Source organism: Mustela nivalis (assembly GCF_964662115.1).
Source record: "Mustela nivalis genome assembly, chromosome: 1".
NCBI lineage: Eukaryota > Metazoa > Chordata > Mammalia > Carnivora > Mustelidae > Mustela > Mustela nivalis.
In genome coordinates, this window is record NC_139020.1 from 156,645,816 (window position 1) to 156,661,622 (window position 15,807).

The 15,807-nt window shown below is 42.6% G+C and overlaps 2 long non-coding RNA genes across 2 annotated transcripts; both read right to left on the reverse strand.

Annotated features, from left to right (window-relative positions):
- Nucleotides 1-1,139: 1,139 nt before the first annotated feature.
- On the reverse strand, nt 1,140-3,967 carry LOC309862460. Its single transcript, XR_014310530.1, has 2 exons — nt 3,881-3,967; nt 1,140-2,484 (listed from the first exon to the last, which is right to left on the reverse strand). It is a non-coding gene; the product is annotated as an uncharacterized lncRNA (long non-coding RNA).
- A 4,899-nt stretch (nt 3,968-8,866) lies between these two features.
- On the reverse strand, nt 8,867-11,845 carry LOC309872513. The gene is made up of 3 exons (XR_014315928.1): nt 11,465-11,845; nt 9,862-10,026; nt 8,867-9,771 (listed from the first exon to the last, which is right to left on the reverse strand). It is a non-coding gene; the product is annotated as an uncharacterized lncRNA (long non-coding RNA).
- Nucleotides 11,846-15,807: the final 3,962 nt, after the last annotated feature.

Below are 15,807 nucleotides of genomic sequence, written 5' to 3' on the forward strand. Positions count from 1 at the left end.
GAATATCCATGTTACATAAATTGTCCTACAGCAGAGAAAAAGGTGAACATCTCCCCAGCTCATTTATGATTGTGGCATTAAATCTGACACTAAAGTTAGTAAATGAGAAGAAAGCAATTGGTCAGAGCACCTGGGTGGCTCCATCGGTTAAGTGTCTGCTTTCAGCTCAGGTCATGATCCCAGGGTCCTGGGATTGAGGCCCACATCAGGCTCTCTGCTCAGCAAAGAGCCTGCTTCTCCCTCTCCCTCTGCCTGCCACTCTGCCTACTTGTGATTTCTATCTCTCTGTCAAATAAATAAATAAAATCTTAAAAAAAAAAAGGAAAGAAAGGAAAGCAATTGGTCAATTCTACTTAAGAATATAATGAAAAAATATCCCAATAAAACACTAGTAAACTGAGTCCAGCAGTGAATTAAAAGAGTAATATATTATGGGTTTATTCCAGAAATGGAAAGATGATTTGACATTAAGACATGTATTACTATAATTTAGTATAGTAAGAGATTAAAGGAAAAATATATCATCTTCTCACTAGATGGTGAACCACCATTTGGTGACATGAAGATTATTCCACATTATATTACTCTCAGCCCCACAGCAGAGGTTTTCACGAGATGGTGGGGAGAAAATGAGCGACAATCATCCGTTTCCCCATCCTGGATTGTGAGAGAATAAAGAGTCATGTGGAGGGAAGCACTCCCCGTAGCCATGAGGGGGGTTAAAGGCAGAGAGCATTCCCAGGAGTGGTTGAGGCAGAAGACAACATAGCTTTTCAGGAAGTGGAGAACGGTGGTGACTGAGTCAAGGACAAAGAGAACACAACATGCATGTGACAGGTGAGACAGTAGAATCGCCTTCATCAAAACCAGGTCCCTGGGCTCCTAGGTGGTACCAAGGGATTTCTGAGAGCAGACAGGATTCCGGATCCTCACCTTCTTTATGAACTCCTTCCTAACACAAATCTCTCCGAGAAGAAGCTTGCCATCTGCGATTCCTCCTTCTATCGTAGACAAAGATCACTTCACACATCCAAAAGCTTCCCAAGAGAATTGTGCTAGGGCACAAATACCTCCAGGGCATCCAAAAACTGGACATATTGCTCCTAGGGGAGACTCTACATAGGATCACTACATAGTGATGTAGTTGTAAAGGAGTGAGTATAACATATTTATTTGAATTTTAAATGCAGCAACTTCTGAGAAAAAGTAGACCTGGTCTAGATGTTGGGTTTGATCCTGGGGACTGGCATTGCCAAGGAGACTGTACCCAGGCATTTTCATAATTTTAATAGGCTGAATCTGTGACTACAGTGTTTGGACAAAAATATATTTAAGATTCATATATTAAATGTGTACACTGGAGATCCTACCCTTCACAGGAGTCTATGCTTCATCTGATCTTAAAATGAAAAGAAGCAGATGTTAACTGAAAAGTGTATGAAGGGTACATAGTGATGATATATTCTGTAAGTCCAAGAGCTTGAAGAAAAGTGCAGTTGAGGTCTGGGGAGGTGGGCACTGGCTAAAGAAAACAGATATTTTTCACCATCTCTTGGGGGTGAGGAAGGGTACTGTGGGGAGGGTTCATTTCACGTGCTTGGGTCACGGGGGATCCAGAAACCTTGCGCTTCGCAGCTATGGGAATGGGGGAGGGAGGTGAGTGGAGGACATGGAGAATCTTCTGATGGAAACACTATTTTTTTGAAATCTCACTCTGCTTTCCACCTTTGCTTTCCTTTCTCGATGTATCTCTCTGCCCTCTGCCCTCTGCCTTTCTGTTTTTGTTGAAAACCTCCCCCCCCCCACTCCTCCCCATTCCTCCCTTCCTATGTGAGGAAATAGGAAGGAAGGAAGCTTGTTGCTTCCTCCCCCTTCCTCCTGTGACTAAATCAACATCAATCCTGAACTAATGAACATGCTCTACTGCTAATTCATGTTTTCGTGGTTTAGGCTTTTAGTTCTTCTGGAAATGGTGTGAGACGTATTTTATTTCTCTCTTTCCTAAAGTGCTATTCAGTTACCATTTCCTTGTAAATGATAGGTGCTTGCATTATTCTCTGTAGTTCAGAAGGTCTTGACAAGCTAGGAAAGAGCTCGTCTGGTCTGTATCACACTACACACTCTCCCTGCTTGATGCTGCTTGCCCTTCTCTTAGAAACTGCAACATGGGGGTCTCTGTGACCGTCCTCCCAAGGGCACAGCAAAAGTCAGGCCTCCCCTCTTTTCTTTCCACAGATTGCCCCTTCTTTTTTCCACTTTGACTGTGAGGGTCATGAGGGTCTTTTTCCTTTATTTCTGGTTGGTCGCACTCCCTGATTTCTGCCCTCAGGGTTTCTGTTGTTCCTCCATCACTTCCTGAGGTTTTGATTGCCATGGCCTTCCTGCAGGCCGGCTTACACTGGGGGCCTGGAGTGTCCGGGAGGTTCCCCAACCTGCAGGACAGTTCCCTTCTCCTTGGCAGGGCTCCTCAATGAGTTGTTTCTTCTGTGAAAAGTCAAAGCATCCCTTTAGTCATGTTTGCAGAAACTTACTGTGAAAAGGTGTGCAGAATATCATTGTCTACACCTCTTTCACACCTTTAATAATCTAGTGCATGGGGGCACCTGGGGGCTGTCTGGTGAGGGTTGGATCAGGTCACGATCTCAGGGTCCTGGAATCGAGCCCCGCATCGGGCTCCCTGCTCAGAGGGAGCCTGCTTCTCCCTTTCCTGCTCCCCCTGCTTGTACTCTCTCTCTCTTTCTCTCTCTCTCAAATAAATAAATAAAATCTTAAAAATAATAATCTACTGCATGGACCGTAACCAGGCTGGAAGCTGGTTTTCATCTCAGTTCTGCAAATACCAGTGAGATTCTGGGCTGGTTTCTTAATGTCACTGGGCCACGTCTGGAAGGATAATTTCTAAAGAGGACCAAGTTTGTGATTCCATCAAGTCCTTTGGTTAGTTGGCATCACAGCAAAATACAGAGTGTCTTGCTAATGAGCCCCTGTCAGCCTCACTCCTCCTCTCTGTAATTCCTGAATCTAGCCAAGCATTGACACATGGTAGGCCGTGAATGAAATTTGATGTTTGAATGAATACATGACAGATTTCAACAGACACCCCGGAGCCTGCTTGGGCAAGGACGTGGTAAATGTCATGAAGATCATGGAGTTATAAGGACTTCTAAGGACTGGGCTGCTCTCCCCTCCTCTGCAATTAAACAAGACAGCCTTGGGGACGGTGTTGCTCCTCCCCACCCTGCCCTCTCAGGCTTGTCCTCCCACTGGATGTTCTGCTTGGGAATGAATCCTCACGGCCCAGGGGAGAAGTGTTTAGCAAGCACTGGACAAAACACAGTATGCTTAATAACCAGTTAGGCTGCCTCCAAATCGCATCTTGTCTTCAGCAATATCTGTAATTGATGTCTAAGTAAACCAGCAGCTAAACTCACCACTAGATCCGGGAGAAGGATCTACTGTCAATGTAAGGCACATAACTAGAGGTGCCTCCACAGGGTGCGGCCCAGAATAAAGATGGCGCCGGCTTGCCGTCTCTTCCGGCCAACAAGGCGCCAATTTCACAGTTTCGGTTCCTGAAACCTATGGCACTTCCTCCTCTCGCCCGACACGCCTTACCCAGCAACTGCTACTTGGCATAATCTTATTGGCTCTTCCCCCTCTGTCCTCACTTCCCTTCTGCTGCTCTATATAAGGTGTGCCCCCGCACAATAAAGTGAGATCCTGCTTCGACAGATCCCCCGAGCCGGTGTCTTCTGTGGGTGCGTTCCGGGTTCGCGACACTCGCCATCCTGCTCAGCCCCAAGGAGAGGCCTCCGGCTGGCCCGGGCGCCTCCTCCCCTCGGCGGGGAGCCCAACAAAGTAAACCAGCAGCTAAACTCACCACTAGATCCGGGAGAAGGATCTACTGTCAAGATCAAGGACAGAACGTTTGGCTTGAAGTCAGCATCCTTCCATTCTAAAAGCGGCAGCAAATACAAGAAAATTAAAAGCAGGGCTCCTGCCTCTGAGAAAGAAAAGCAAAGTTGTAGTTATTGTAAATCTGTTGATTTTTAATTTAATGGCATGATTATTTTTTCCAGAAAAACTGTTACTAAAGCATCAGTATAGACTACTATGGGTGGTGTGAAGGAATGATGACCTTCTATGTATTTGCAGCAAAAGTCACTTTATTGCATTGAGACTAAGTTTATTTTATGGCTGCACATCTCATCAGATTTTTTTTTCTGTCTTAACTCCTTTTATTTTTATTTTTTTTAAGATTTTATTTGTCAGAGAGGGAGAGAGGGAACAAGCACACGTGGTGGGGCGGGGGCAGGCAGAGTTGGAGAAGTAGGCTCCCTCTGAGCACAGACCCCTCCCCTCCCCCCGCCCCAATGATCATGACCCAAGTTAAAGCCAGACACCTTTTTTTTTTAAAATTTATTCTCAGCATAACAGAATTCTTGTTTTTGCACCACACCCAGTACTCCATGCAATCCGTGCCCTCCTTAATACCCTCCACCTGGCTCCCCCAATCTCCCATCCCCACTGCCCCTTCACAACCCTCAGATTGTTTTTCAGAGTCCATAGTCTCTCATGGTTCACCTCCCCTTCCAATTTCCCTCAACTCCCATCCCCTCTCCATCTCCCTATGTCCTCCATGTTATTTGTTATGCTCCACAGATAAGTGAAACCATGATACTTGACTCTCTCTGCTTGTCTTATTTCACTCAGCATAATCTCTCCCAGTCCTATCCATGTTGCTGCAAAAGTTGGGTATTCATCCTTTCTGATGGAGGCATAATACTCTATAGTGTATATGGACCACATCTTCCTTATCCATTAGTCCGTTGAAGGGCTCCTGGTTCTTTCCACAGTTTGGCAACCGTGGCCATTGCTGCTATAAACATTGGGGTACAGATGGCCCTTCTTTTCACTCCATCTGTATCTTTGGGGTAAATACCCAGTAGTGCAATTGCAGGATCATAGGAAAGCTCTATTTTTAATTTCTTGAGGAATCTCCACACTGTTCTCCAAAGTGGCTGCACCAACTTGCACTTACACTTACTTTTACACTCCCACCAACAGTGTAATAGGGTTCCCCTTTCTCCACATCCTCTCCAACACGTTGTTTCCTGTCTTGCTAATTTGGGCCATTCTAACTGGTGTAAGGTGGTATCTCAATGTGGTTTTAATTTGAATCTCCCTGATGGCTAGTGATGATGAACATTTTTTCATGTGTCTGATAGCCATTTGTATGTCTTCATTGGAGAAGTGTCTGTTCATAACTTCTGCCCATTTTTTGATATGATTATCTGTTTTGTGTATGTTGGGTTTGAGAAGTTCTTTATAGATCCTGGTTATCAATCTTTTGTCTGTACTGTCATTTGCAAATATCTTCTCCCATTCCGTGGGTTGCCTCTTTGTTTTGTTGACTGTTTCCTTTACTGTGCAGAAGCTTTTGATCTTGATGAAGTCCCAAAATTTCATTTTCACTTTTGTTTTTTTTTGCCTTTGGAGATATATCTTGAAAGAAGTTGCTGTGGCTGATATCGAAGAGATTACTGCCTATGTTCTCCTCTAGGATTCTGATGGATTCCTGTCTCACGTTGAAGTCAGACACTTAACCAACTCAGCCATCCAGGCATCCTATCTTAACTCCTTTTAAATTAATATGTTTTAATAACAACAATATATTGGGTTATGGACATTGGGGAAGTTATGTGCTATGGTGAGTACTGTGAAGTGCTATGGCGATACACAGACCTGTACCCCTGGGGCTAATAATACATTATATATTAATAAAAAAATTAAAAAATTTTTTAAAATAGCAATATAAGTGAATTATTCTGGAACAACCCTTAAGGACAAACATGTTCATTGCTTATGTGCAGGGGATAAAACAATTTTTAAAAATGCTGATAAAATAATGCAGGCACATAATTTAACAATTAGTATAAAAGTTAGTTCTCTCCCCAACCTCCCCCTCCCTCCAAATCCCCCCTGTTCTTCTTCAGGAGCACCTGCTTTCAAGCCTTTTAGTGTTTCTTCTTGGACTTAGTCCCTTACTTGCAAATAGGATGCTCTTGATTTCCATTTATGGCATTTGTGAATTTAATTCTTACAGAGCATGGCCTCTGCTGCTGCTTCTTCTTATCGTCTCAATATGGTTTTATCACACTTTTTTGGTTGAACAAATGGCCAATGTCAGTATTGTTCACTGGTGAACTAAATAATTCTACGATGTACTTCCTTCTTTCACAGTATTCTGTTTTCCCCTAGTTTTTTTTTTTTAAAGATTTTATTTATTTATTTGACAGAGAGAAATCACAAGTAGTCGGAGAGGCAGGCAGAGAGAGATAGAGGGAAGCAGGCTCCCTGCTGAGCAGAGAGCCCGATGCGGGACTCGATCCCAGCACCCTGAGATCATGACCTGAGCCGAAGGCAGTGGCTTAACCCACTGAGCCACCCAGGTGCCCCTTCCCCTAGTTTTTATTTGCTTAATTTTCTGTGTATTTTTTCAAGTGACCCCCCCCCCCGAATTTTTTTCATCCTCCCCATCCTGCGATTATCACTGCTGGTTATCAACAGCAACACCAAGATGCCTCACTCCTTTACTAAGAGCCTCCTCTGTTCCCACTTACTTTTCACTGAGACTGTGTTACCAAGACAGTCCTATTTGGAAAAAGGTAAATTTGAGTTCTATTTCCTCCAGGGATATTTCTGCCTCTTCTGGGGCTGCTGGAACACCCTGAATGTTTTTCCTGAATTCCCCTCCTCTGCCTCACAAAGTAAGCAGGGCTCAAGGTGTAAATTCGCCTGTTCACATCAGAATACAGATGGCTTCACCAGTGAAATCCAAACAAGGACTTGTTTATGTGCCAGGTAACACAATGGAAGCAGAGCGCCAGATATGTTCCCTAATGTCAAAGATACTGATAATGTCAAATCAGGTGTACCTAGTAGCATAGGGGTAAGACAGAACCAACAAGAAGTGCTATAAAAAGCTGACTTTTTTCCCTTCCCACCTCTGACTGATATTTTTGTCACCTCTTAAATGTAGTAATATTTGTAAATTTCTTTCCTTCTGTTTACCCTCTAGCCCTGTATGTCAGATAAGACATTAACGTCTTTTGCATAATTTTCATAATTTTTTGGAAACTCATTTGGCCTCCAAAGCTTGCTATCTGCATGACTGCTGACAAACTACTTAAATTCGTTGACCTCAATTTCTTTATATCTAAAATGAGAATAATAATGAAGAGTATCTTAAACCTTTGTTGTATTTAATGAGAAGATGAACGTGAAAAGTTTAGTCTAATACCTGACACCTGATAAACAGTCAAATATTAGCTATCATCTTTAGGTTGGAATTATCATTTATTACCATCCTCCTCATTCTACCTCGTTGTAAACGCCCATCGGAGGGTTTCATACACTCCATTAATTCCCATTCCATAGCCTTCTTTCTTGTTTAATGGCTTCCGTACCTCCAAGCCTGTCTGAGAAGCTGAATGGCTGTTCTTTCGTATTTTCTTCTATTATTTGCACTGTCTTCATTTTCTCTGAGTTCTTTTTTTCTGGCTTGTTTTGTTTTCACTGTTGTTTCTTGTTTTCTCCCACTCTATCATGCATGTTGGTGGCTTTTCTCTACTCCGTTTTAGCTATCAGATCAGACTTATCATTTAGCCTGGAGCTGAGTTCTTCAGTCATCACCAGAAATCTAATGAATCATCCAAACCAGACTCTAGAGTCTAGACTATTTGTAGGAGAGCCTCAGAACACCCATCTATAATCTCCTGTGGTGAAGCCATGAAGGGTTTGGTCAGAAGAAACTCAGCGAAACAGCCTGATCGTTTTTTAGACAGAGGGCCTAAAGGAGGCCTAAAGGAAGTCTTCAGACAAGACTCTGCAATACATCCCCAAGCACTCCTTTATAAGCCCCAGTCAAGCCCATGCAAATGTTTGGGAAGAAATGTGATCCCTATTAGCCAGTTTCCCTTGAATTTCTCAGTGCTCTCTGGCAGTTTTCCTTCCTAAATAGACATCACAGTTTACTCCATTTTTTTTTTATTTAAAAAAATAGTTTCTCTCCAAACCCAAACAAAAGCAGTAAAACAAGCAAGAGCATGCTTTCTGGGAAAAACAAACAAAACAAAACAACACCCACAACAGAAATAGGGGTGTCGTGGTGGCTCAGTTGGTCAGGCACGGAACTCTTAGTTTCAGGTCAGGTCATGATCTCAGGGTCTTGAGAATGAGAGGGTTTTCAGGCTTCAGGCTCTTGAGCTCAGCAGGGAGTTTGCTTCCCCCACCCACCTCTCTCTCTGCCCCTCCCCCCAACTCCTGCACACACAGTCTTTCTAAAATAAATAAATAAAGCTTTAAAAAAAACCAAAACAAACAAACAAAATAAAACCAATGACACCAAATCAGAAGTATTTAAGGATCATGGATTAGGGCACAGGGCAGGAAGATGAGAACCAGAACTCAACAAGCTGACATTTAGTAGACAGGGTCCTGACCTGATACTCAGATACCCTAGCTCAAGGGGCCCTGAAAAGAAAAGTGCAAGGCATCAGTTTGGTGGGAAATGGCCACCAGCAACCCAATATTGAATAATTCTGGGGAAGAAATTTGCATACTAAGAAGAAAACTTTAAATATTAATAGTCAAAAAGGAGGTAGATATATTAAATTCCTTCCAAAATTTGAAAATTTTTCAGAAGAAAATTATGGGCAACATTCCCATTCCCATTAAAATATAGCATTCAGTCCATTAAGCATCTGCCTTCAGCTCAGGTTATGATCCCAGGGTCCTGGAATCAAGTCTCACATGGGGCTCCTGTCTCCCTCTGCCTGCGGCTCCCGCTGCTTGTGCCATCTCTTCTCTCTGACAAATAAATAAGTAAAATCTTTTTAAAAAAATACCACAATAAAATAAAATAAAATACACCACGTTGTTGGAGGGAGATTTACTTCCATCACACACCCTTTTGCCAGACTTCTGTGTGGCAGAGACCCCACCAGCCAAGCAGGAACTAAGCTATGGAGGTGCATGACCTGGTAAGTCCCTGTGCCAGAAGGGAGGACTAGCTCAGCTGAGCAGCCTCAGGGCAGAATGAGCAAGAGAGGCCAGCCCTACAAGGCACAGCTTGGGTGTACTATCACAACATAGAACCTCCCCTTTCCTCAGGCCAGCTCAGACCCCATCTGGATGTGGCAACCACTCCCTTTCATTGAACAGAGTGGCAGGTGTGGGAAAGTAGAAATCAAAAGGAGGCAGGCAGTCCCCACAGGGCACTAGTGCATCCTGCAATTCACTCCCTGAGCTTGGCCACTGCTCTTGCAGGTGAAGCAGGTGTGGCAGTTTTCCCATGAATACTGACAGTTCTCTTGGCACAGAGACATGTCCACACCTGCTCTGAGTGCTTACTCTGGTCCACCTGCCAGATCCAGTCTCCAGGTTAAAGGAATGGCATAGAGGCAGGTGTCCCAGATGAAGGGGCATTTTCAGGAGGGTCCCATCTTTCTGTGTGGTTCCAGTGAGTCTGTACAGGCAAGACATGTCCTGTGGGCTTCCTGGGACAGCCAGCATTCTTCCAGGGACTGCACTACTCATGCAACTTATCCCTAAGTCTGGCTTTTCTTTGTGGTACTTAAGCATCCCTCTGGACATGAGAAGGTCAGTTCTTGCCTGCAAAGTCCAAGGCTGGGTGCCACCATCACAACTGCCAAGACCCAAAAAAGTAGCCATCGCGCTGTCATCGATCAGGCCATGTCAATTTGAATCCTGCAACAAACAGCCTAGGATTGTCAAATCCTCCCAAGATTCCAGCAGGTCCAAGCTCTCTGGACACAAACCTTATGTTTAATCCTTTACCTTTTCAGGGGCGCCTGGGTGGCTCAGTGGGTTAAGCTGCTGCCTTCGGCTCAGGTCATGATCTCAGGGTCCTGAGATCAAGTCCCACATTGGGCTCTCTGCTCAGCGGGGAGCCTGCTTCCTCCTCTCTCTCTGCCTGCCTCTCTGTCTACTTGTGATCTCTCTCTGTCAAATAAATAAATAAAATCTTTAAAAAAAAATCCTTTACCTTTTCAAAAAAATTTATTTCAAAGATGAACAACCTAATTTAAAAAATAAAGCTTATGTATTCCCAGTTCACCAAAATAAACAAATAAAAAAAGCAAATGGCCAATAAAATATGAAAAGATACTAAAATATTTTGTCAATATTTGAATATGATTACATCATTCTGTCTTTGTAATAAGAATCAAGGGTGGAAACTAAAATTTTCTCCAGATCTCATATATTCATTAGTTTTTCAAAAGCCCATAGCCCATAAATGCCTTTCCCTTGGTTCATCCTGTTTTTTTCTTATATCAGAAGAGCAAGGTAGGCTCACAATTTCAAAATGAAAACTAACTCAAAGAAAGAAGAGCCAAAATATATTCACCTCTTTAGTAATGCCATTTATCTTCTTTGATTCCTATTATCCATGGTCTGATTTATTTAGGTACTGAGTTCATGCTAATATCTGAAGCTGATATAATTATTGACATAATTACTGATGTCATCTTACTGTGACAGTTTTAAAGCTAGAAATTTCTATATTTAAAAACAACATAACACCTCACAGTTAAAACGACACTTTTTAAAAAAAGTATAGGCTAGCAGGCTACCTATCACGTTTTCTGACTCTGCTCTGATACAATTTTTAAACTGTGTTAAAGAAAGAGATGCATTCAGCTCTGTCATCTACAAAGAACAATAGGAGGCAGAGGCATTTAAAAACAGAAAAACACAAGGAGCGCCTGGGCGGGTCTGTCGGCTGAGTAACCGACTCTTGATCTTAGCTCAAGTCTTGATCTCAGAGTTGTGAGTTCAAGCCCCGTACTGGGCTCCACACTGGGCATGAAGCCTACTTAGGAAAAAAAAAAAAAAAGAAGAAGAAGAAGAACACAAGAGAAGTATTGAGGATGGAGTGTGGATCACGTGCATCTGAGGCTCATCTCCTTCATGTCTTCAGCAGGACTTTGGGGTAGGACCCCAAAGAATCAAAGTTGCATCTCGTCAACACCTAACATAGCCAGAATCTCTGGTTATAGGATATCTGTATGTCTGAGCTGTCTTAAGACCTTTGTAGGTCCTGAGCATTCTTACTTTGAAAGCCCCACCTATATTCTTAACAAATCCTTTAAAAGGCACTCATGTCATAAATACTTATTGAGCTTTGTCCTAGGCATTGTTGCAGAAATTTGGCATATAGTAGTGAACAAAACAAAGATCCCCACCTTTGCAGAGCCTTTATTCTACATAATTCATATACAACTATGGAGGAGTCAGGTTGAACTGAAGTATAGTTGAATGGTTGGCACGTTACATTAGGTAAATGCTTGTACACTGTTTAGGCTAGACTCTGCTGACGTAACAAACAGTCCTGCAAATCTCAGTGGCTTAATAGAACAGAAGTGTTTTTCTGACTCACTACATATCCAGTGGAGGTTGGAGAAGCTCTGCTGACTTGGGAACCCAGGCTTCAGAAGGCATCATCATCCTGTAGCTGCACCAGTGAGAACATATGACCTCTTCAGTCTCATTAACTAGAAAAGAGTAACCTGGAGAGTCATGCACTGGCTCTTAAGTCTTTCATACCAAAAGGGACAAGAGCCACTTGCAGGCATAGACAATAGCAGAACCAGCCACAGAGTGCTGTCTAACTGCAAGGAAACTAGGAAATGCAGGGGAGCACAGGGTTATTCATGAGCAGGAAATGTCCCTGCCATAATGCTTATCTAATATTTATTGATCTTATTTCCTTTTATAGTATAGAGCTAGTCAGTGTTTTTTCAAGCCTCAGATATTTGCACAAAGTGCTCATAGACCTTAACCACTGCTGTTATAATGGTTCATATTTACCAAAACTTTGTTACTGTTCTACTGTATAAATACTGATAAAATAAGATTTATTTTATTTAATAAATCACCCTTTTTGGTGCTTTGTAGGCATGCATAAATGTGCAGCTCCTCTCCTCATCACAACAACCCCGTGACACAGGTAATTAATCCTGTCCCCATTCTATGGCTGAGGGGATGGAGGCACAGAAAGGAGTCGTCACCTGACCCAAAGGCACACAACTAGAAAATGGCAATGCCTGAGTGCCTACCACCTAGCTTCACTGCCTTTAACACAAGGAGAAGATGGCCTTGGGCCATGCAGTCTTTATCTTTTCTGCCTGTACCAACGCTAATAGTAACAATAATGAATGAAGAGAGAAGAGGATGGGGATAAGCAAGATCCTTCCTGCCCAAGTCAAGCCCAGTAGTGAGTAACTCTCATTTTCCTGTGGGTGTGTTTTTACCTAGCACAGTGCTGTAAAGAAATAGGAGAAGTAGGAGGTGGCCCATCCTTTGAAACCTACTACAGTCCACACTCTGGTAAAATGGCATAAAGCACTTACTCAATCAGTGCAGCCCAAATGAAGTTAATTTGGCTTTCAGATAAACATCTAATGTGATCAGAGAATAGAAGTTGTTAAACAGATGAAGTTCACTGAGGCAATGATTTTCATCATTGTGCCTGAAGCAAACATAAATGTAGTCTACTCACCCTAGATGTGGCCTTACCCCAAATGTAGCCATTAGAAATCTATAGCACATCCATGAGTCAGCACACGATTTCACCGTGCATGTTGATTATTTCTGGGTTTCTACTCAATGTGTCACCAAGAAAGGCAAACATGTCTCAGAGTACACAAGCATGTGTTAGCACACACACGCCCATTACCTAGAGTGAGAAACGACACTTGAGGTCTGTACTGTGCCATTCCATCCATATACAGTTCCAGAAGTGGCAGAACTTATTTATGGTGACAGACGTCAGAATAGTAGTAACTCCTGAGAGGTGGCATGAAGGAACATTCTGAAGCAATGGAAATGTTCTAAATCTTGAAGTAAGTAGTTTACACATTAAAAATTCATCTAAGCACTTAAGATGTGTGCATGCATATATATATATATATAGTATACTTCAGTGAACTTACCTCACTGGAAATCACTAGTCAGGTTGGATAAAATTCCACCATAACAGGGTCACAAACCACACTTTTAGTTGGGTAATCTCGGCTAAATCACTACTCTCTACATTCCAATTTCCTTTCCTATAAAAAGGGTTAGTCACTGTGCCTACCTTCAGGTGTTCCTACTTATAGCCCTTTAGCCCTAGACACCAAATACTATGTTATCTTCATTAATTCATATGTTTGTCTGTATATAACTAGATCTATGTTTTGGTGCTTTAACCTTCATGGCCCATCTCTAGGGGAGACAGAATCATTAGCATCCAACAACCGGTTCATATTTCCTAAAGACAGGAAGAACTTAACCTTCAAACAACCCCAGAGATGAGTTGAGGGGCAGGGAAAGTGACGGGTGGGGGGTGGGACTCAAAGAGGTACATACCTGGAATGCCAACCTTGGGCGTTGACCTCGTACAAGTTATGGATACAAAAAGGCAAGAAGTGGGGAGTAAAGGGAACCCTGCTGCTCTGGAAGCCTGTGCACCTCGCCAGGTCTGGGTCACTGTATTTAGCTATGTAGGCTACACATTGCATAGTGCCAGGGCTGTAGTCCACGTGAATGGCGTCCCCTGCAGTTGAGTTGGGCAGGATCACTGTGAGAAGCTATCAGAGGGTAGAGGTCTCACCTGCTGAATGTCACACCTTCTCCAGGAGAACCTCTCAGGTTAGATGGCACCTTGGCTGCTTCAACCTTCACCTGGTGATTTCTCAAGTGAGCAAAACCCATCATTGCAGTGGACTCTGTTCCAACCCTATCAGACTGCCCTGCTCCATTCAACTTCACCCTGTAGTGATCTAGGAACACCTAAACCCAGTGGAGGCCCTGGACAGCCACAGGGTGGAGGTGTGAAACTCTGAACTATACTTGAGGGAATTGGGGAGCCCTGATCTGAGTGGTGTGAGTCACACACATCCTCACTGTGTATAGTGGTAGCAGTACTAAGATGGATAAAACCCATAACTATAGCTATTAGGGTGCTCAGAAAGGTCTATGACATAGAATTGTGGTCTTATCATATCAGAATGCATCAACATCTGCATTTCTTAAATCTGTAAAACCTCAGAAAAACCAAATCCTTTATGCAAACTTTTTGGCAAATTTCCCCATCCTCTGACTACCAGATAAAGTTAAAAAGTGGTGAACCAAAATAAAAAACAAAACAAAACTATTTTCTCCTGGAAATACAATCCTGAATTTTACTGTCCATTCCAATGTTATAGCAGGGAGCAGGGAGGGACACATTTAGGGCTTACAGCCTCCTGGGGGGGACACTTAGATTTTTAGGCAGTACAAGATGGGGACCCAAGGCTTTGTGGAGCTAAGAGGGGGATGCTTTCTTCTTCCATTATAATCTGCTTTCTTCCTTACAGAAACATGTTAATTTTAGAAAATAGAGGAAATCAGGTTTGCCTCACCACAGAAATGAATCCAGTGGGATAGCTCATCCATTGTTCTTACTCTCTTATTTTCCCTTTTTATTCTTTTATAAAACTCTTAGTGGATTTGGTACTGAAGTTGATTATTAAGGCAATTTTTAAAAATTGTTCAAATTTTCATGAATATACACATGGATCCTACATCTACCCTGGGAAAATGAGACTTATAGCTTTTGGGGAATATACAGATTAAGGGAAGTGGGATAGATGTTAAAAATTCTTGCTTGGCAAGTTCTGCTTTTGTATTTCTCAAAGTATGTGTGTTAGAGTAGATGTGTGTATATAGTATACGTTTTATTGTTACTATTGTTGGGGAATAATAGTTCATGAAATAAGGGAGCCCCTTAGCCCTGGTCCACAGTTCAGAGAATAGTGGATATCTTGTTTTTTTATTTGGAACAAGCTGAATCCCTGCCTAAAATGTCCAAGGTCATCCTTTGTGAAAGCCTCAGATAAAATGGTTATTATAACTGGCCTCACTACAAGAGCAGGTGAACCTGTCTATTGGTGACATCAGAGAGGAAAAAGAATGAGTGTGGGCTATAAAAGAATAAAAAGGACTTAAGAGACGTAACAACCAAATACAATATGTGGACGTGGTTTAGATCCTGACTCAAATAAACCAACTATAAAAGACACCTATTAGGAATGCCTGGGTGGCTCAGTCAGTTAAGTGTCAGCCTTCAGCTTGGGTTATGATCCCAGCGTACTCGGACTGAGTCCCGCATCAGGCTCCTTACTCAGCAGAGAGCCTGCTTCTCCCTCTGCCTGCTGCTCCCCCTGCTTGTCTCGCTTTCTGACAAATTAAAAAAAAAAAAAAAAAAAAGACACCCATTATATGATACTTTTACCATTATTCTGTTATGGGGAAGGGTACAGGAGCTTTTAATGTCCCTATCAGTTTACCAGTGAAATGATAATGTCTGATATTTGCTTTAAAATTTTTGCAGAACAAGTGCTGGCTAGGGGCATGTGGAAGCAACAAAGTTGCTTATTGAGACTAGACTGTATTATTGAAACTAGACTGTAGGAGTTTACAGTACTATTTTCTTCATTTTTGTGTATGGTTAAATTTTTGATAATAAGAAATTTTTAAAAAGAAGCAATGGAGGGGTGTCAAGGTAGCTCAGTCAGTTAAGCAACTGACTCTTGATTTCAGTCCACTGACTTATAGAAACAAGTTAATTTTAGAAAACAGCTCAGGTCATGATCTCAGGGTGGTGAGACTGAGCCTTGTGTCAGGTTCCACTCTGGGAATGGAGCCTGCTTAAGATTTTGTCTCTCCCTCTCCCTCTGCTCCTCCCCCCATCTCTCT